This window comes from Salminus brasiliensis, chromosome 1 (genome assembly GCF_030463535.1).
Source record: "Salminus brasiliensis chromosome 1, fSalBra1.hap2, whole genome shotgun sequence".
Lineage (NCBI taxonomy): Eukaryota > Metazoa > Chordata > Actinopteri > Characiformes > Bryconidae > Salminus > Salminus brasiliensis.
Genome location: NC_132878.1, coordinates 29,273,388 through 29,297,133, shown reverse-complemented (window position 1 = coordinate 29,297,133; position 23,746 = coordinate 29,273,388). Strand labels below are relative to the sequence as shown.

General features: G+C 42.6%; 1 protein-coding gene across 5 annotated transcripts in view; it reads right to left on the bottom strand.

Annotated features, from left to right (window-relative positions):
* The window catches only part of fynb (FYN proto-oncogene, Src family tyrosine kinase b), a 41,718-nt gene extending 17,972 nt beyond the window's left edge, over nt 1–23,746 (bottom strand). For 4 of the 5 annotated variants that reach the window (XM_072676696.1, XM_072676699.1, XM_072676700.1 and 1 more), the window contains exon 1: nt 23,536–23,746. The gene's annotated coding sequence lies outside the window, so the exon portion shown is untranslated. Of the gene's footprint in view, nt 1–19,501; nt 19,529–23,535 lie in introns of those variants that run through there. The other variant, XM_072676698.1, reaches the window with a different exon arrangement.

Here is a 23,746-nt window from a genome sequence, read left to right as displayed (position 1 = left end):
TAGTATTGTAAAAGCATTGTACCTGAATTTTCATATAATACTGTAAACATTTCGTTTTAATATTGTAACTGAAGTTTCGTTTCATACTGTAGCTGAAGTAATGTATCGTACTGTATAGGTTTTGTGATAAGACTGTGCTGATGTATTATACTGTTTAAGTATTGTGATAATATTGTAGCTTAAGTGTCGTATCATACTGTATAAAACTGTAGCGGAAGTATTGTAATAATGTATAAATATTGTGAAAATATTGCAGCTAAAGTAGGGTATCACACTGTATCAGTATCATGATGCAGCACATAGCTACATGATGCTACATGCTACATGATGTTGCATTTTGCAAGATGAAGTATTTTGATAATATAGCATTGTAAGTATCATGATAATATTGAAGCTGAAAGATTGTTATGATAATATTGTATAAGTGGCAGGATAATACTGTTGAGGTTGAGGTATCGTATCATACTGTATAGGATTTGAGATCATTTCCCTGTACAAGTACAGTATAATATTGTACAGTATAATATAGAAGTATCCTTGATAATGTTGCAGTTGTAGTAATGATGAAAAGATCAAGGATCATGACAATATCATATCGCGGCTGATGTGCTGTTATACAACTGACTGTAACTCCAAACACACACACTGTCTGAGCTCATTTGAGCACACTGTGCTCCACAAGGACAGGAACACCCAGCAGCAGAGGAGCAGAGGGGAACTGTGTGTGTGAGTGTGTGTGTGTGTGTGTGTGTAATCTCTGTCTGGCTGTCAGACTCTGAAGCAGCTGAATGGTGTAAACTGATTCACTCACTGGCAGTGAGACAGAGGAAGTGTGTGTGTGTGTGTTTGAGAGAGAGAGAGAAGGAGAGAGAGAGTAGTGTGTGAGTGAGAGTGAGTGTGTGAGTTTTCCGGTGCTGTTTATCTGGATGCTCTGATGGCCTGCTGTGGCGTCCGGCAGAAAATAATTGCCGCCGGCGACCACAAAACTCCACGGCAACCACTAAATGCCATGGCAATGGCAAAAATGCAACAGCACAAGTAGAGCACTGGTTGTGTGCGCACACACACACACACACACACTGTCCTCCCATTTACAAAGCTGTAAGTGGCTTACAGGATGAGACCCGTCTCGGCTGTGACAATTTAGTATTAGTTATTGCTGAGAGTCAGCATTAGGTACTGTGTTTAAACACACACACATACACACACATACACCATAGCAGATGACATCAGCACTCAGCTTGTCCATCAATCAATTATGCAGGGCGCTTTGACTGTGTCAAATAAACTCAACATCAGAGGGAGAGCAATAGCGAGAGAGAGAGAGAGAGAGAGAGAGAGAGGGCGGGGAGGAAAGAGTTAAGACAGTAAAAAAGAGAATGGGGGGGAAAAGGAGGAGAGAGAGAGGGAGAGAGAGATAATGAGAGAATCTTCTGATTTCTGGATTATGTGAACTATGGTGCTAACCTCACAGGGGTCAAAGATCAGACTGCGGTGAGTCAGAAATAAACAGTGGCTTTTAAAAAAAAACACAACACAGGAAGTGATATCATCACTGACCTTCAGCTACTGCCACAGCTGTCTATATATAAATATGAAATACTCAAGGGTGCGTCTTAGCCAGCCTGTATTGAATGGTTAGGGAATGGAGGTACAAATATTTAATGAAAAAAACTGTGCTGATTGGCTGGCGTTCTATATACTGAGTGCTGATTGACTGGCATTCTGGCTACTGAGTGCTGATTGACTGGCATTCTATCTACTGAGTGCTGATTGGCTGGCTTTCTATCTACTGAGTGTGCTGGCTACTGAGTGTGTTCTGGCTACTGAGTGCTGAATGGCTGGCATTCTGGCTACTGAGTGCTGATTGACTGGCATTCTATCTACTGAGTGCTGATTGGCTGGCTTTCTATCTACTGAGTGTGCTGGCTACTGAGTGTGTTCTGGCTACTGAGTGCTGAATGGCTGGCATTCTGGCTACTGAGTGCTGATTTACTGGCATTCTATCTACTGAGTGCTGATTTACTGGCATTCTATCTACTGAGTGCTGATTGACTGGCATTGTATCTACTGAGTGCTGATTGACTGGCATTGTATCTACTGAGTGCTGATTGACTGGCATTGTATCTACTGAGTGCTGATTGACTGGTATTCTATGGCTGCATTCTGGCCACTGAGTGCTGATTGACTGGCATTCTATCTACTGAGCGCTGATTGACTGGCATTCTGGCTACTGAGTGCTGATTGACTGGCATTCTATCTACTGAGCGCTGATTGACTGGCACTCTGGCTACTGAGTGCTGATTAGCTGGTATTCTGGCTATTCTGATTCTGGTATTCAGGCAATCATGTTGCATCATGGCCATAGAATAGAATGTATCTTCACATAGAATGGATCATGGATATCCAACCACTAGACCAGTTCGAATTAGCAAAAAAGAAAAAAAGGGATGTAGGGATGAAGATGTGTGGCCATGCTGGATGGATTACCATATAAAGATGGACCAGTCGCTTTTTGTGCTGTTAGTGGTGTTCGCCAGTTCTGCTGTGTTCTGATACTATACTGAGTGATGGACACTCAGTGTGTATCCGGTTAGCAGTGTCTGGACTCGTTTTACACATATCTTACAGTAGCTTTGGATGAAGTCAGATATAGTAAAAACTGACAGACTGACAACTGACAACTGACAGATCAGCCACCAACAAAGAGCGGACAGGAGAACAGAACAGCACAACCGGACAAAATACTGGTGAGGTTTACCTTCAGCTTTGATCTTGATCCATGGGCAATAACTGAAATGTTATAGAATGAATAAATAAAACAACCTAAATAAATGCTACATGGTGGTGGTAGGGCCTCTGGTGGTTTGGGGCCCTAGGTGACTGCATATAAACCGGCCCATCAGTGAGGGTAGGAAGCCACATTTGAGTCGTATAAACCTTTCAGAAACACTTCAGACTTCCAACAGCGTTGCTAGGAGACCAGACAGCTCCAGACGCACTGTGGTGTGTGTGTGTGTGGGTACAGCTCTCCATAGCCAAGCGAGAGAGAGTGAACTCCATTCACTGCAATACATTTATAACACTGTGTGTGTGGTCTTCCCTCTATGGCTCCTGTGTGTGATGTAGCCGCAGTCATTCTGTAAACAGCATTAGCATTTTAATTAGCCTACATTACTTTGTTTTCAAGCATCATACATCATTTTATGACACTGAGGAAAAAGACACGGGGTAAAATAACTTGGACCGATTGTACGTTCCTTTAATTACGCACTTTATCAGCTATTAGTTAGGACCACTAGAGCTGACTATGCGAACTTTAAGAATGACAGCCAATCACAAGGTGACTAACTAGACTGGAGGTGAACAGGAAACACCACACACACACACACACACACACAGTTCCATTCACTCTGCTGCAAGGAAAAAAACATACCAGTCAGAGCGGAAAAAAATGATAAAGTTCAGGCCATCGGCCTGAAGACGAGAAAAGTCACCCACCCACCACCCACCAGTCTACTCAACGTACAGAAATATCGACCTGCTATCCATCAGCCTGACTGGTTAAGTAACGTCAACACAAGGTACAAAAACATCCAGCAATTAGGTCACCCTCTTCTCCAAATGCAAAAACACCTACAGCAGCCCAGTTCTTCAGCCGGCTGACTTAATTAACCCGGATAATTCTGGAATGAGCTCGGCCTCGCTGACTCATAAAACCGCTGGAGTTAAAAATAACCATAGTAGATTATTTGAGATTAACGCACAGCAGGGCTTCTGCGAGGAACAGCGCAATAAGCACAAAAATAGATTTTGTTCAGGAGATGATGCACATGTTACATGTTTACCAGCACCCAACAACATAATCTGAGCCTAGAATATGATCAGATAGACGTGTAAATACATTTATACTGAGTGCTGCCTGACTGAGGGATGTCTGGCTAGCATTACTGCTACTGAGAGCTGACAGGTTACCATTACTGCTACTGAGAGCTGACAGGTTACCATTACTGCTACTGAGGGATGCCTGGCCAGCATTACTGCTACTGAGTGCTGACAGGTTACCATTACTGCTACTGAGGGATGTCTGGCTAGCATTACTGCTACTGAGTGCTGACAGGTTACCATTACTGCTACTGAGTGCTGACAGGTTACCATTACTGCTACTGAGGGATGTCTGGCTAGCATTACTGCTACTGAGTGCTGACAGGTTACCATTACTGCTACTGAGTGCTGACAGGTTACCATTACTGCTACTGAGGGATGTCTGGCTAGCATTACTGCTACTGAGTGCTGACAGGTTACCATTACTGCTACTGAGTGCTGACAGGTTACCATTACTGCTACTGAGGGATGTCTGGCTAGCATTACTGCTACTGAGTGCTGACAGGTTACCATTACTGCTACTGAGGGATGTCTGGCTAGCATTACTGCTACTGAGTGCTGACAGGTTACCATTACTGCTACTGAGGGACGCCTGGCCAGCATTACTGCTACTGAGTGCTGACAGGTTACCATTACTGCTACTGAGAGCTGACAGGTTACCATTACTGCTACTGAGGGACGCCTGGCCAGCATTACTGCTACTGAGTGCTGACAGGTTACCATTACTGCTACTGAGGGATGTCTGGCTAGCATTACTGCTACTGAGTGCTGACAGGTTACCATTACTGCTACTGAGGGACGCCTGGCCAGCATTACTGCTACTGAGTGCTGACAGGTTACCATTACTGCTACTGAGGGACGCCTAGCCAGCATTACTACTACTGAGTGCTGACAGGTTACCATTACTGCTACTGAGAGCTGACAGGTTACCATTACTGCTACTGAGGGACGCCTGGCCAGCATTACTGCTACTGAGTGCTGACAGGTTACCATTACTGCTACTGAGTGCTGACAGGTTACCATTACTGCTACTGAGGGACGCCTGGCCAGCATTACTGCTACTGAGAGCTGACAGGTTACCATTACTGCTACTGAGTGCTGACAGGTTACCATTACTGCTACTGAGTGCTGACAGGTTACCATTACTGCTACTGAGGGACGCCTGGCCAGCATTACTGCTACTGAGAGCTGACAGGTTACCATTACTGCTACTGAGGGACGCCTGGCCAGCATTACTGCTACTGAGAGCTGACAGGTTACCATTACTGCTACTGAGGGACGCCTGGCCAGCATTACTGCTACTGAGAGCTGACAGGTTACCATTACTGCTACTGAGGGACGCCTGGCCAGCATTACTGCTACTGAGTGCTGACAGGTTACCATTACTGCTACTGAGGGACGCCTGGCCAGCATTACTGCTACTGAGTGCTGACAGGTTACCATTACTGCTACTGAGGGACGCCTGGCCAGCATTACTGCTACTGAGTGCTGACAGGTTACCATTACTGCTACTGAGGGACGCCTGGCCAGCATTACTGCTACTGAGAGCTGACAGGTTACCATTACTGCTACTGAGTGCTGACAGGTTACCATTACTGCTACTGAGTGCTGACAGGTTACCATTACTGCTACTGAGGGACGCCTGGCCAGCATTACTGCTACTGAGAGCTGACAGGTTACCATTACTGCTACTGAGAGCTGACAGGTTACCATTACTGCTACTGAGGGACGCCTGGCCAGCATTACTGCTACTGAGAGCTGACAGGTTACCATTACTGCTACTGAGGGACGCCTGGCCAGCATTACTGCTACTGAGTGCTGACAGGTTACCATTACTGCTACTGAGGGACGCCTGGCCAGCATTACTGCTACTGAGTGCTGACAGGTTACCATTACTGCTACTGAGGGACGCCTGGCCAGCATTACTGCTACTGAGTGCTGACAGGTTACCATTACTGCTACTGAGTGCTGACAGGTTACCATTACTGCTACTGAGGGACGCCTGGCCAGCATTACTGCTACTGAGAGCTGACAGGTTACCATTACTGCTACTGAGAGCTGACAGGTTACCATTACTGCTACTGAGGGACGCCTGGCCAGCATTACTGCTACTGAGAGCTGACAGGTTACCATTACTGCTACTGAGGGACGCCTGGCCAGCATTACTGCTACTGAGTGCTGACAGGTTACCATTACTGCTACTGAGGGACGCCTGGCCAGCATTACTGCTACTGAGTGCTGACAGGTTACCATTACTGCTACTGAGGGATGCCTGGCCAGCATTACTGCTACTGAGTGCTGACAGGTTACCATTACTGCTACTGAGGGACGCCTGGCCAGCATTACTGCTACTGAGTGCTGACAGGTTACCATTACTGCTACTGAGAGCTGACAGGTTACCATTACTGCTACTGAGGGATGTCTGGCTAGCATTACTGCTACTGAGAGCTGACAGGTTACCATTACTGCTACTGAGGGACGCCTGGCCAGCATTACTGCTACTGAGTGCTGATAGGTTACCATTACTGCTACTGAGGGACGCCTAGCCAGCATTACTGCTACTGAGAGCTGACAGGTTACCATTACTGCTACTGAGGGACGCCTGGCCAGCATTACTGCTACTGAGTGCTGACAGGTTACCATTACTGCTACTGAGGGATGTCTGGCTAGCATTACTGCTACTGAGTGCTGACAGGTTACCATTACTGCTACTGAGGGACGCCTGGCCAGCATTACTGCTACTGAGTGCTGACAGGTTACCATTACTGCTACTGAGTGCTGACAGGTTACCATTACTGCTACTGAGGGACGCCTGGCCAGCATTACTGCTACTGAGTGCTGACAGGTTACCATTACTGCTACTGAGAGCTGACAGGTTACCATTACTGCTACTGAGGGACGCCTGGCCAGCATTACTGCTACTGGGCACTGACAGGTTACCATTACTGCTACTGAGAGCTGACAGGTTACCATTACTGCTACTGAGTGCTGACAGGTTACCATTACTGCTACTGAGAGCTGACAGGTTACCATTACTGCTACTGAGTGCTGACAGGTTACCATTACTGCTACTGAGAGCTGACAGGTTACCATTACTGCTACTGAGAGCTGACAGGTTACCATTACTGCTACTGAGGGATGCCTAGCCAGCATTACTGCTACTGAGGGGCGCCTGGATAGCATTAAAGTTACTGAGTGACTGCTGATTGGTCGTCTTTCCTAGAGGTAAAAATGTTAACAATTCGGACGGCAGTGTTGAAGTATTTAATGCAGTTATCTCTAGTGTCTTACCAAGCTGGAAGACATTATTAAGTGGCAGTGCTCACTCCATGGCCCTGTCCCAAATCTCGCTGTAAGTCCTAAGCACTTCCTGAAAGTGCACTTTTATGACGTTGTCGAAGAGCTGCTGAAAGGGGCATGCGTGTTCAGGGCATCTGAGAGTTTAGAGCAGAATTGGGACACAACGTCCCTTCGCCTACATGACACTGCTGCATAAATGTCAAATACTACAGTTGACACGATGCTGGATTTAACAGTTACTGCTATTTCCGCTGTGCTGCTGATAAAACGAACAACTGGTCGTTGGCAGAGAATCATTTCAAGGATAATAAAATGGTAATGTGGTAATGAATTTTTTTATGCAACCATTTTAAATCTTGATAAAGGAAATGATTACAGATTGCACTCATACTTTATGCAAGGAACATCACAGAATCACAGAGGAACATGGGTAATTGCCTTCACGAAAGAGAACACACTTGTGAGAGGGGCGCATCAAGTGCTCATAGGGGGGCGCTCGCACAAACGAAGGTTGCTATGGTGCAAGTGCTGCTGTTCCTGCTGACGGTCCTGTAGAGTTCCAAGCAGATTCCCCTGACTCCTGCATTTACACGTGCCTGAAGCATCATCAGCTCAGGCAGGTGTGTTACATTAGGAGTGGCGTGTAAAACAGCTCAGAGTGTGAGCTGATCCCCAGCCTACCAAGTCACTATATTACAGAACACACATTCAGGATCAGGTTTGCATGCGTTTAATAATTATGCATAATGTGTACAGCTACTTTGATTTCATTACATTGCTATACATTTCATGGGGGCAGTGTTTTCATATTCGTCTTGCGTAAATGACAGACATAATAACTGCCTAACAAGCAAAGACAAACTGTTCAACTAAAACCAAATCTTTTAATATTTATGCTTCTTTCCCCCTCAGCTGCAGATATTCTGACTTGTTTATTTCAAAATGTTAAGTACAGATGAAAAACAATAGGAAATAAACTTTACAGAGACGCACAACACATAAAATCTACTTAAAACGATAATTACAAATATCAAATAACGAGCTACCACTATCGGTGACCCTCCAGTAAGGCGGTGGGCTGTCAGGCCTCCATAATTTCCCTCCGCCTCCGTCAACCAACTCAACTACAATTTCCACAGTTCCCCGTCTCATGACGTCACCATTACACCCACCCATTACACTCACTCAATCAAAGACTGGTTTCCCGTCACACACACACACACACCTGTTCACAATCAACTATCTTTGTAGATACACCTGTTCTGTTTGTTTGGCACTTTGTGAGGTATTGCCAACCCCCTTTTTTGTTGCATACTGAGCGTTAGCGCTTGTTGTTTACCTTATCGTGTTCTGTTTGATCTGAATCCTGGTTTTGGATTTGGATCTTGGATTGTTTTGTGGTTACTGATGTCAGCATTCTAACTTCAAATCAACAACCCGGTTCGATGTTTATAATATCATTTTTTACTATTAAAAAAATAAAATATATAACTCAAATCTACACAAAATGCACAAAAAAGACCACCTAGCACTGGGGAAATTATCCAGCAAAATGTCCTAGGTTGGGTAAGAAAATAACCACCCAGCAGTTTTTAGAGTGCGTAAAATTCACTCAGAGAAAGAGTACAGCACTGCAGCACCACTTAATCATAGTGACTTAGCTGTAAAACAAATCTGAAACTTTATCAAATCACTGCTTATTTCGATAGTACTGGGCAGTTGTGTACAATCAATATGAATGTGTCTATTATTATACGTGGGTTTGGTTATTATTTGATTTATGTTGTTTCTTTTGCTGTGCAATGAATGCATATGCAGTTAAGAAATCAGCCAGGACCCTTCTCAACATGGCCCTGTGTTCATGTGGTTAAACGCTACTTATTCTCAACTCAGTGTGGTAACCATCCTCGTCAGCAGCAGAATGGTGCAAACAGAGGTTCTGCACTCAGGCAGACAGCGTACCAGAAAAAAAACATACAGACAGACAGCTCCAAAAATATATCACAGTTATCATCTACTGGAAATACTACACTAGACTAAATGATCAAAACAAATAAACAAGCATTATTTATTTGTACGGTTCTGAACTTTGATTCAGCTATTCAGCTTACTGTAAAAAATTGTTATATTGCAACCATTCACAGAGAGATCAACATACACCAATGATGCATCATTTATTCCTTGATACAAACCCTGTATACCACATTCCCAATTCCCAATATACACCATATGTATAGCATTTTCCCAATATACAATTTATAGGCCGCATTATATCCAACATACATCTTCCATCATATCTTTATCCCCAATATACACCCTACATACTGCATTATCCCTGATAGGCACCATTTGTACAGCATAATTCCCAATATACACCCTAATATACATTATTATCTCTAATATACACCCTATATACATTTTTTTATCTCTAATATACATCCTATATACAGTATTATCTCCAATATACACCATATACTGCATTATTTTCTCTAATATACACCCTATAGACAGTATTATCTCCAATATACACCATTTGTACAGCATAGTTCCCAATATACACCCTATCAACAGTATTATCTCCAATATACACCATTTGTACAGTATAATTACCAATATACACCCTATATACATTATTATCTCTAATATACACCATATACTGAGTTATTATCTCTAATATACACCCTATAAACAGTATTATCCCCAATATACACCCTATATACCGCTTGATATACACCATTTTTACAGCATAATTACCAATATACCTCAGCATCATCACATACACACTTAACTTTCTTACTCGCAATGCTTAAGTAAGAGAGCAAAGCTGTGGGTCATGGGGTCACTATAATCTAGCTCACCTGCTTAATACACACACACACACACACACACACAGTTTGATATTATGTGCTGCTACAAATGCTTGTGTTTCCACTCACTGTCCACGTTATTAGAAACCCCTACCTTATGCTTCCACCTCCAGCCCACTCTATTAGAAACACCCACCCTGTGCTTCCACTGACAGCCACTTTATTAAAAACACCTACCATGTGCTTCCACTCACTGGCCACTTTATTAGAAACACCTACTTTATGCTTCCACTCACTGGCCACTTTATTAGAAACTATCCTGTGTTTTTATCTTGTGTTCCCACTATTATTTGTAATGTAGTTGAATTCAGTAATGAGAGAGAGAGAGAGAGAGAGAGAGAGGACAGCAGGGAAAAGAAGAAGAAGAAAAGAAAGAGAAAGAAAGATTAGGAAGAACGGGAAACGGAAAGTTGTTGTGTGTGTGTGTGTGTGTGTGTGTGTGTGGGTGGGTGGGTTTGTGAAGTGGGACTGTGACATTTACATACACACACTTTCAGTGGTGGAAAGACTGAATGAGTAGAGGTGTTGCATGCACATATCTGTTCACATACACTAAAGGTGCATAAAATGGAAAGAAACATCATAACAATCATTTCATGACAAACTGTCCAAAGTATCCGGACAGCCATTCTAATGAGTGAATTCAGCTGCTTCACAAGTGTTCACACTGCTTCAGTAATCTCTATAGAAAAGCACTGACCAATAGAACGACCCACTCTAGAGTGCCACAAGCCTAAGGTCAGCATGCCCAATGCCAAGTGTGGGCTAGAGGGGTATAAAGCCCTATAGCATTAGGAGCAACTGGTGCGCTCTATGGACTCACTATTAGTACTCTTGATTTTAGAAGAATGGGTGGAGCTAACTGCTGTCTTCACTAATGATATGCTCTCTTCATCCCCTCTGCAGTAGTACACTACTGAGATCTGACAGAGGAATACACATACACACACACACACACATTTATGCACACTGAAGTGCTTTGATGTTTTCAGTCCTGTAGTCATTACCCGGCATGCCACTAAATGCTGAGCATGCAGTTTCACACAGAGAGAGAGAGAAAAAAAGAGAGAGAGAGAGAGAGAGAAAAAAAAAAAAAAAAAGAGAGAGAGAGAGAGAGAGAGAGAGAGAGAGAGAGAGAGAGACTGAAGGAATGGTAACACAGTTTTTGTACATGTAATGTGAAATCAAAATATTACTAATATTTTTGTACCGGGCAGAAAATTCAATTACAAAGCTTTAAGCATTTTTCCCCTTCTGGAAAACACCAAGACTACTTAAAAAGGGCAGGCCTAGTGGAATGAACCATGACTAGTCAAAAGCAGGTAAGACTTCCAGATGGACTACTTAAAAGGAGGGTGGGACTACCAGGGGAACCAAGACCATGTAAAGGCGGTGGGACTACCAGAGGGCACTAAAACTATGGTAGAACTATCAGATGGAACCAAGACTACTCAAAAAGTGGTGGGACTAACAGATAGAACTAAGCCTACTTAAAATGGGTGGGGCTATCAGATGGGACTACTAAAGGGAACTAAAACTAGTCAAAAGAGGGCAGGGCTACTGAAAGGAAACACGTCATTAATCTTAAAATGGAACTCTCTCTCTCTCCATTTCCTCCTGCTTTTCTCTATAGTTATTTCTGGCTGCAGTAATGAGGAGTGTGTATGTGTGTGTGTGGTGGGGAGGGGTGGAGATTAAAAGAGAGAAAGATGAACTAAGCAGCACTCACTCAACATCACTAACAGAGAATCATCATCACATTACACCCAGGATCACCCCATCCCCATGTTACCACAGTAACGCTGGCCTATGCATCTCCATATTCATTTACATCTTACTCGTGTAGAAGACGAGAAACATAAACACACACACACACACACACACACACACACACACATATTGCTAACTCTATAATGAACCTAAATTAAAGAACTGTACCTTCAAATTAGAGCTCTAAAAAAACTTCTGAGTCTTGCTGAAACCCATCACATCTGCCTCATAACTACATTCCAGTGGTGTCTATACTGAACAGGGGGACGTTAAAGCGACAGTTCACTCAAAAATCTAATTCTCCCAGTACAAGAAATGTACACTCACCGGTTAGCACTGGTGTAAGTAAGTTAGGTCAGAAATGTTATAAATGAGGAGATCATACATAATACCCAACATGCTGTCTGTTTATAGATCAAGTCCTGCAATCTGCTTACTTGCTACAGATCAAGTCCCGCCCTTCATCAAAAAGAGCCAGTCAGCTTGCTGATTACAGATAAAGCCCCGCCTTTCAACAAAAAGAGCCAATCAGCTTGCTGGTTACGCCACAGGCAGAGGAAGGTTGATGATACTGTGGTTCTGGCCAGATCATCACTAATCCAAAAAAAGAAGTAACCCAAAATACTTTCATGCTGGAAGCTAAAATTACTGTTTCACATTTGTCTCCCTTTTTTCTTTTAATCTTTAATATTGAATCAGGACAGTTTATTAAAACAGTGAACTTAAGATATTCATCTTTATTGTCTGCATTGTTAGCTGGCAAAAGCATGAAACTACCTTAAGCTAAATTGAAGGATTATGATCTGAATAATCGATTATTCATTTCAATAATGTACAGATTATTGGACTATCAAAATAGTCCTTTGTTGCAGCCCTACCAACAAGTAACAAAGTTTGTACCATATATCTGCCCAATCAGACTGGCACTAAAGGGGGATCTACAAGTTATTGAATAAAGGGGGTTTACTTACTGTTTTCTAGCCGGCACTGTGGAGGTTTACTCAATGTGCTCAATAAAAGACATGAACAGTACAACTGTACAACTGTGTGTTATTAGTTTAGCGTATGTTTATGTTTAACTAACTTTATTAGTAATCAATGCAGACGTCCACATAATTCCTAAAGGTTCACTTACTTTTTCTTGCGTTTGTAAGTGGAGCTCAGGGGGGAATAAAATAAAATACAGGAGAAATGGAGGATATGGGCTCTGCCCACTCCGCTACCGGAGCCCTGACCTGCATGGCTGCTGTGTATGTGTGTGTGTGTGCGCACTATAATTGTAGGTTATGTGTATTTTTAGAGCTGTCTGGCTGAAGTCAGCAGTAAGAGAGCTGATTTTTACTCTGTCTGACAAACCATGTCTTCCTCTACACACACACACACACACACACATAGACACACACACACACACACACACACATTTTCTGTCTCCAGACACTCCAGAGGATGTTTTGATCAGGGATGTGATTTCTTCACTACTATTTTGCACTGGCGTCAGTGAGAATTTCGCATAGCTGTAAAAGCAGAAGTGCTTTAATATCGGTGAGCTGGCAGCTGATTGGAAGATCAGGGGAAATGTGGAGGTGGGTGTAGCATAAGTTCTTGAGCAGGGTGGTGGACCGCCGCTCCTCTCACAGATTCAGTATTAAAGGATACAGTGATGACGCGTGTCTAGATTGTAAACACACGTCTAGATTTACACTAATGTGCAAAACCCCAGCAGATCCATGCATTGGTGATGCAAGTGTAAATAAGTAAACATCAACAGGCTACATGAGGAGGCTCAGCACGTCCTCACTGACTTTCTCAGACTGAGGAGCTGAGGGTCAGAGACAGAGCTAACATCAGTGTCCACCACCCAGTGTCCAGTTTTGAGTGTTTAGAGTCAAGTGTTCAGGGCAGTGTGTCCTGTGTTCAGTGTAAAGTGTGAGTGTTCAGTATCAAGCGTTCAGTGTTGAGTGCCAAACACTGAGTCTCCAGTATTGAATGTTCAGTGTTAAGGGTTCAGTGTTGTGTGTTTAGTATTGAGTATTCAGTGTCCAGTGTCAGGGTCAAACGTTCAGTGTTAAATGTGTAGGATCGAGTGTTCAGTGTTAAGGGTCCAGTGTTGTGTGTTTAGTATTAAGTATTTAGTGTTGAGTGTTTAGTGTTGAGTATTCAGTGTCCAGTGTCAGGGTCAAATGTTCAGGGGTGAATATTGAGTGTTCACTGTCTGCTGTCAAGCGTTAAGTGCCTGGTGTCAAATGTTCAGTGTTAAGTGTCCAGTGTTGAGTATTGAGTATTCAGTGTTGAGTGTATAATATTGAGTATTCCAGTGTCAGGGCCAACGTTCAGTGTTGAGTATTCAGTGTGGAGAGTTCTTATTATTAAGTATTACAAGGTCAGGGTCAAACGTTCAGTGTTGAGTGTCCAGTATCAAATGTTCAGTGCTTAATATTGAGTGTTTACTGTCTGCTGTCAAGCGTTGAATGTCTGGTGTCAAGTATCCAGTGTTAAGGTTTCCAGTGTTCAGTGTCCTGTTTCAAGCTTTGAACGTACAGTATTGAATGTATAGTGTTAAGTGTCCAGTGTTGAGTGTTCAGTACCAAGTGTTCAATGGTAAGTGTCAAGCATTGGGTGTCCAGTGTCACAGGTTCAGTGTTAAGTGTCTAGTGTCAGGCATTCAGTGTCTGGCGTTTAAAGTTCAGTGTGCTGAAAGTTTATCATCAGCATTGAGTGTCAAGTGTTCAGTGACGACTGTCAAGTGTTCAGTGTCGAGTAATGTTTCGTTTCACTGCTGAGTAAAGCAGACTGTGCTTCATTAACAGGATGTGGCTCAGTACAAACTACTGAGCACATATACAATTCACAGCAGTGTGTGTGTGTGCATACACATTCTGCAGGCTTTGCTGGCAACCCTTTACTGAGTCTGAAACCACTTCCTTTGAAAGGTGTGCATGTGTGTTTGAGAAAGAGAGCCTTTAACCCTCAGAGGTGATGCTGCTGATGATGATGATAATAGCGAGCACACATCCTTTAGTAATCCACTTTCTTATGAGCCTCTAAAGCTGAACTCAGGAGCCTCTTGCTCCAATCACTAATATTTCATAACACATTAAGATCGTTACTTTGATTTAAACAACCAAAGTCAACTGCCAAGAGAACTACACGCCTACAATCAGGACCCGTCTGATACAGACATCCGCACATATCACATTCAGACATCACACACATCTACACATCTACACATGAGGCTGATCCTCACTCCTGTTGCTGTTCTTGATTTGGTGCTGCCATTTGTTTCCATCAGCAATCCATAAAAAAAAATCGCATAACCTACCATTTCCTTCTGACCGACTGTCTTTCAATTCCCACAGAGTGTAGTTCAATTACTATAAACTAATTACTCAATTACCTCACTGCCTTCATTTGCCACCCACAGCCCTCCACTGCACTTCATTAGTCCTCATTTTCCTTCACAGACCTTCACTGTTCCTCACAGCCATCCACTGCCCTTGACTGGCACCCAGTTGTTCCTCACAGCCCTTACTGTCCTTCATTTGCACCCAATTGTTCCTCACAGCCTTCCAACTGCCATCCTCACTTTCCCTTACTGCCTTCCACTGTTCCTCACAGCCCCCACTACCCTTTACAACCACCCAATTGCTTTTTGCTGCCCCCACTACCATTCACAGCCACCCAATTGCTTCTTGCTGCCCCCGCTACCATTCACAGCCACCCAATTGCTGCTTGCTGCCCTTCACTGCCACCCAATTGCTCCTTTCTGCCCCCACTACCATTCGCAGCCACCCAATTGCTGCTTGCTGCCCTTCACTGCCACCCAATTGCTCCTTTCTGCCCCACTACCATTCACAGCCACCCAAATGCTGCTTGCTGCCTGTCACTGCCGCCCAATTGCTCCTTGATGCCCCACTGCCGTTCACAGCCAACCAATTGCTTCTTGCTGACCTTCCCTGCCACCCAATTGCTCCTTGCTGCCCCCACTGCCACCATATTGCTTCTCACTGCCTTTCACTGCCGCCGCTGCCCCATTGCCATTTACAGCCAACCAATTGCTTCTTGCTGCCCTTCACTGCCACCCAATTGCTCCTTGCTGCCACCACAATGCTCCTCGCTGCCCTTCACTGTCACCCAATAGCTGCTTTCTGCCCTGCAGTTGCCCCTCACTGCCTATCACTGCTACTGCCCACTGCTTTCACTGCTCCTCGCTGCCCCAACTGCCCTTAACTGCCCTCCTGCCCTCACTGACCCCCAATGCCACAGTAAAGTAGCTGAATGAGGCAGTGATCTGAACACAAAGCAGCACTGTTACACACACACACAAGCTCTCTATCTCTCTCTCTCTCTCTCTCTCTCTCTCACACACACACACACACACACATAGGATTCATGATGCAGTACAGAAATTCTTGACTTGTGCATTAAAAGCCTACAAACATCACACACACAAACACACACACACACACTGTGATCTCTACTGTTTTAGCCCGAAATGATGAAAACACTGGGTGCAATCAACCGCCATGGAGATTATGATTAGCATAAAACTGAGAAAAACACATACCATCCCTCACCCACTGAGAGAGAGAGACAGAGAGAAAGAGAGAGAGAGAGCACGATGAGGAAAGGACAGATGAATAGTGCAGTTACAGGAGTCTTGTGTCTGTGTCCCGTGTGGAGGAGCAGATTGACAGGGGAAGTGGGTGAAGGCCTGAAGGAGTGCTGAAGGAGACACACACTGTCCACTCTCTCTTTCTCTCTCTCTCTCTCTATCTCTCTCACAGACACACACACACATAGATATCATTTCCCAAAAAGGTATTTCCAATAGATCACCATACCTATCATACTTACAAGACCATTAACTGATCATGGCAGTACTGGTGGGTAAGAAACACATGAATAGATCCATTCCTTTCACTAGACTGCCATTCACTTACTATAGATAACTACTCTTTTCTCATAGATTCACTGATTTCCCATACAGATCTATTCATTCCCTATAAACTGCCAGTTCTTTCCATTAGACTACCATTTATTTACTATAGACAATCATTCAGAAATCCATAAATCTAATGCAACCCATAATTCATTTCCCATAGACTGACATCACAGACAGAGATTCACATAGATTCCCATAGACAGATTCACTATTTCCCAGAGAGATCCATTAATTCCCAATAGACTGCCAGTTTTTTTCCATTAGACTGCCATTGCTTTTTCTATATACAACCTTTGATTTTCCACCATTTATTTCCCAGACATATCCTTAAACCTCCTGCAACCTATGTCAAAGTTCCTATAGACTGCCATTCAGGCTATACATTAGGGATGCACCGATCTGGCTTTTTCAGTTCCGATACTGATACAGATACATAAACTTTGCACATTGGTCAATACCCGAAACCAGTCCGATACCACTGTTGAATTAATAAACCATATACCTCACCATGTGGGAGAGACTTAAGGCGTCAGGATTGACTTAAACATTACTTTACTAACTTTGTACAAACAAAATATAACAAATTAACACATAGATATACATGTACTAAATTGTACAATTGTAAAATTTGTCACAAAAATAAACAATTGTGCAGGACCTTGACACAGCATTCAAATTCAAAATCAAAAAGTCTTAAAGAGTCTTCTTAAAAACTATTCAAATACATAAAATGTATCAGCCAAAACTGAAAATAAGTAGCTTCACTTTGTCAAATACACAAACAGTAATCAATCGTATTTTTACAATTTTAGCATTCAATTCAAAAATGAAATCTAGCAGCTGAACCTGAGAATAAATACGGAACTTGGTCAAACATACAAGCAGCAATCAAAAATTGCAAACATCTAAACATTTAGTGCAGTCTTACACCAACAAATTAAAGTGAAAAGACTGCAGAATCCAGCTAATTTTTGTAATATCGAGACCAATATCCAATACTAAAATAGGATTGGTGCATCTCTACTATACATACTATAGACAACTATTCATTTCCCTCACAGATCAGTTCAAGTCCATTCATGTTTTACCATTAAGCATCACTGTCTGCTTTCTCTTACAGATATATTGCTTTCTCTTACACATTAGTACAGTCCTATAGAGATCCATTCATGGCGGTCGTGACATCATTTTTTTTCTCCAATAGTTAAACTAATTGGCTTGTTTGGAAAGATAGAGACAAACAGATCACACAGAAGGCTAAATCTTCCCCTTTGTTAAAACACACACACACACACACACACACACACACACATATACAACCACCCCTAACATTAACCACTCAGCACATCTTGATAACATAACAGGTCTGCAGGTTTGCACCAACACCAGGGCTGTGTGTGTGTGTGTGTGTGTTGAGCAGGTTTTCACCATATGCCACATTCTGTCTCTGAAGGCAACACTACTAACTGCTCTACAGCCTAAAGGCCCCCTGTACAACACACAGACACAGACACACACACACACATAACGGGGTGGATTTCAGCTCTCTGGCCGCTGAAGCACAGAGCGGGTGATTGTTGAGTCCACACCCACGCAGCACTGCAGACCAGCGGCATCCAACAGTGATGACGCAACCAGCAGCTGAGGACTGCACATTAAAGCGATAGTTCAGAGAACAATCTAATTCCCCCAGTACTCCCCCCAAACCTTCCCTACCAACCCCACCTCAAACGTTGTTGATCAGCAAAAATATGTTTAATGCTTCTTTAGTTTTACCCTGGAGTCATGAGGCTAATGCAGCTAACAAGTAATGGAAGCTTATACCCCACCAATTAGCACTGGAGCTACAAGGCTAATGCAGCTAACAAGTAATGGAAGCTTATACCCCACCAATTAGCCCTGGAGCTACAAGGATAATGTAGCTAACAAGTAATGGAAGCTTATACCCCACCATACAGTAATATTAAACTTAATTTAAATTAAAGTTTTAATTATATATACATGTATATATGTATGAAATTTGAAATTTTATTTAGAACGGTACCTTTAAGCTCACTTACAATAATTGATCATTAATAAACTGAAGATATATGGTCTTATGGACATTAACATATAAGCCAGTGATAGATATGATGTAATATATGGGTGTATGACACTCTTATATGACTAGTATGCTAACTAGGTACTGTAGCAGCTGTGCTGTATCTCTAAAACAGTCTCTTGATTGAACTGTTTCCCACATTCAGCATTTAATTAATCACTGAAGTTTGCAAAAGGTGGCTAGGTTACCTAAACAACAAAAGGAGAAACCAGAGCTAAACTAAAGGTAAAGGTAAAAGCTTATATTAAGGCTAGCTGTCTATAATACACAATAGATGCAGAAAATAATATCAGATATTGGTTGCTCTTTAAAATCAGTATCAAAAGTAGTATAAGGTTTAGACTCTAATTTGAGTGTGAATGAAGCAAGGAGGTTAATCTCTGGCTAACTCTGTACATCTCAAGGTGAACAATACAAGCAAGTATGTGTTAGCTGCCACCAGACGCATTCCATTGAAATTCCACACACACACACACACACACACACACACACACACACACACACACATACACAAAAAACCCCATACAAGATTACAACTACTACACAACCCCACCACTAACCTCTAATTATATGTAGAATAAGACAAACTACGGAGCTAAAAATCGGTTATTGACAGAACCGAAGTGCATTTTTTACCATATTGGAGGTATTCTGGGCTCAAGGCTGTCCGGTAGTTAGTCTTGATTCCTTTCATTTTGTTGGCTTCCTTTTATAGGTGAAACAGTGTGATCTTCTTGTGAGTTGTGAGTCTTCTAATCGCCCCAATGTTATATATATATACATATATATATATATATATATATACATTGTCTGGATTAGTCCATTAGTATGTTAGATGTTGGTTTGTTTCATGATGAGGATTACTAGGTAGTATCCAAGTTCGAGGTTGGAAGCAGCAGTGATGGCATTCCAACTGAATTAATGCTGTTAATAAAGTCTTCGCTGAGTTTGTCTCAGCGTGGTAGCGTCTCACTGATTCTGCATCTCCAGGTGTATTGCTTTCAAAACTACCAAAGATGAAAAAAGTAAGTTTGTTGCTTCTTCTGCACCACGCACTGTAATAATGCCTTCACAACAGCGCTTCAGTGACAGCTAAGAAAACAAACACACGCAACTGACAAAGACTGAGAGGAATAGCAGCTTAGTACAATGCAGTTAGTACTAACTAACCGCATAGTACTAGTTGCACAGTACTAACTGCACAGCGAAATCATCTCATACTCTTCTCAAACCGTATGGAGTTGGATTTTTTTTTCATCTAGGTTTGAGGAGCAATTTGATTAGCATTAAATGTGCTATATAATTAACATTTTATAATGTTAAAAAAATATATAATAAAATATAATACATATAAAATACATGACAATAATAATAATAATAATAATAATAATAATAATTATTATTATTATTATTATTGTTTTTGTTGTTAATCCTGAGATGGGGGTATTTATGCCTTGCACCCAATAATTGCAGGTAGGCTTTGAACCCACTGTGACCCTGACCTGGAAGAAATAAATTAAAAAGATGAATGTATTATTATTATTATTATTATTATTATGATCAGCCCTTGCTTGCTGCAAGTGCTTGCTCCCGCTTCTCTGGGTTTTAGCCAACTTCTACTGAATGTTAAAAAATATGTAATAAAATATAATAAATATTAAATATATGACAATAATAATAATAATAATAATTATTATTATTATAATTGTTTTTGCTGTTAATTTTGAGATGGACTGGAGCCCTGTCTTGGGGGTATTCATGCCTTGCGCTCAATAATTGCAGGTAGGCTCTGAACCCACTGTGACCCTGACCTGGAAGAAGTAAATAAAAGAATGAATGTATTATTATTTTTATTATTATTATTATTATTATTATTATTATGATGATCAGCCCTTTAGAAAGTGCTGTTTAAAGGCTCGGTCCGCTTTTCTGGGCTTCAGCCAACATCTTCTGAAGGGCTGAAAATGTTTCGGAAGCTAATTACAGCCTGCTGCACGTGGCCTAAACCATGCAGGAAAATCTGACGCTTTCCTGGACATTACGTACAACACTCAGAGGAAAACACACACGCGCCGTTTCTTGAGAACAATACGATAATGAAGCGTACCGCGGGCAGGAAACCAGAACACAGGAGAAGATAATACGCTCACAGCTACATCCTGTCAGGATGGCCTAGCAACGACGAAATTGCGCCACACGCAGAAACTCTTTGATTATAAAGGGGAATTCCACCAAGTTTTAAAAGATCTCTGCATAATGAAACAAATCACCAGTCATTCAGAGAGGTCTTGGTGTGACGCGCTCCCTGCTAGAGAGTGAGATCTGTTCACAGTCCAAACACGCCTGCACGCGACCTTATTACAGCGCAGGATTAAGAACATGTTGACTAACGGTGGAGGGATACACCGATACAGGGCGTTGGATTTGGATAGTGCATAAAATCTGTATATTGTGCAGCCCTGCTACAGATGATGAGTGCTGTTTGTGTATGTGTGTGTTATTGTTTGGGGTGTGTTGAAGAGCGTCTGAGTGCATCTGACCTCAATTATGGGGGGAAAGGGCGATGACAGGCCAGAGAAGAGCTGGCAGTAATTCAGCACATGCACAAACACACACAGAGCTGCCACTAACAAACACTCAGACTTCACTAAAACAAGCTGAACTGGGAGAGAGATACAGTCAGACAGAAAGAGAGAAAGAGAGAAAGTGAGTGAACTGAACCAGTGAAAAGAGAGAGAGAGAGAGAGAGAGAGAGAGAAAGTAAACATTATGAAGAATTATGAAGAACAGAATGAGGAAAAAGAGTCAAACGAAAAAGACAAGCGTTAAAAGACAGAGGTGTAGAGAGAGGGAAGGAGAATGGGATAGAGAGGAGGACAGAGAGGAAGCGAGAGCGAGATAGTGTACTTCATCTTGCTGTATGCGTTTTTGGCTGTCCCGGCTTTGGCATGTAGCTTAAAGACGTGGCCTCAGAAACATCAGAAAGCAATTAAAACTGTCTGAAATATTGAACACACACACACACACACACACACACACATATACACACACACACATCCTGCTTCACTCTCCTGCAGTCGTTAAAGCCTTTACTGGAGCCCTCAGGACCATCTGTCCACAGCCAGCTTATTATATACACTATATGTCCAAATGTTTGTGGACACCGCTTCAAATGAATGCTATCAGCTACTTTAAGTTCCACCCATTGCTGGCACAGATGTGCAAATGCACACACACAGCTTGTCTAGTCCCTGTAGAGAAGTATTGCCAATAGAATGGGACTCTCGGGAGCAGATAAACCTCCCAGCACTGAGCTGTGGAGCAGTGGACCTGTGTTCTCTGGAATGGTGGATGGTGCTCCATCCAATACTTTTGGGATGATATTGGGGAGTTGGGGCTGGGGGGCCGGGGGGTTGGGGCGGTGGTGATCATCCAACATCCTGACTTTAATAATGCTCTTGTCGCTGAATGCAATCAAATCCTCACGGCAATGCTCTGCTCTGAAATCTATTAAAAACCTTCCCTGGACAGTAGCGACAGTAACTCCAAAAAAAAGCCCTTCATTTCAGAAGAAGCAATGAATGAGCAGGTGTCCCAATACTTTTGTCCATACTAAAGTGATTGTTATAGATAACATTCGGCATAAGTCTCCAACAATCCTAAAATGTCAACAGCTTCTACCACCAGAAAGAGATCATACACTTTTTTTCACACTTTTCATACAGTAACAGAGCACATGTTTGGCGTAAACCAGCACCAGCATAAGAGCACAAGGACCCATATCAGCTGTGAAGCATGGAGGGGGAAATGTCATGGCTTGGGGATGCTTTTCTACAGTAGGGCCTGGAGAGCTCTCCAACACAGAATCCACTAGGAAGGTTGTATTGTATCAGAGGTCGCTTGAGGAAGATGTGAAACCCTCTGTCTAAAGACTAAAGCTGACGGGTCACACAGCTGAAAGAATTCTGCATGGAGGAGTGGGAACAACTTTCTCCCAGTGGATGTCAGAGACTGGTAGATCATTATAGAAAACCTCTGAACTGAAGTTATTTCAGTTAAGGGGGGAAATATCAGTTATTAGGGCATAGGGTGTCCTAATCTTTTTCTCACCAAATTACATCAAAAAAGCCAATGTACCAATAGTACCAATATTGCAAATAATCACAGTACCAATATTAGTACATACAGATAGTGTCAATATTGGGCATTTACTCTCTACCACTCTACTAACACAAATGACATAGAGTACAAATATTGCAATAATGACCACAGTACCTAAATCAACACATTCGTACCAATTACTACCAGTTTTAGGGCATAAATATAGTATTAATGTTGCAGATTACCACAGTACCAATGCTGCAAATCACCACAGTCACATTATTAGGACGTAAACACACACCGCATTACGGATATGGCCAAGACGGGCTACCACTGCTCCACCACAGTGCCGATATTAGAACAGACACACTAGCTACCAATATTTCACAGAACCAAATGAACCCATAAGCAATAAGTGTCGATGTCGCACAGATCCACACTTCGTAACTTATAGGTGAGTGTACGTACACACATGCCCCACTACCGCGCCATCAGTTCTGCTTAAATTCACGAGAAATCATGAAACCATTCCTCCACTCTCCACCACAGACTGACCCCACTGCTCTTACCCGCTTGCGGACGCCTACAGCTCGGCGTGACCGCGTGCCATCGCTCGGGGCGCCCGGTGGTAAAAAAAAAAAAAAGCTAACAAAACAAAAAGAAAATAGAGCTGTAAATGAGTCTAGTTCATTAAAATGCCAATAACATCTGCGCGTGTTTCTCTCGCTCCGCTCTCCACTGGAACAGATGATGGTGAAGATGATGGCGAGAGGCGGTGTT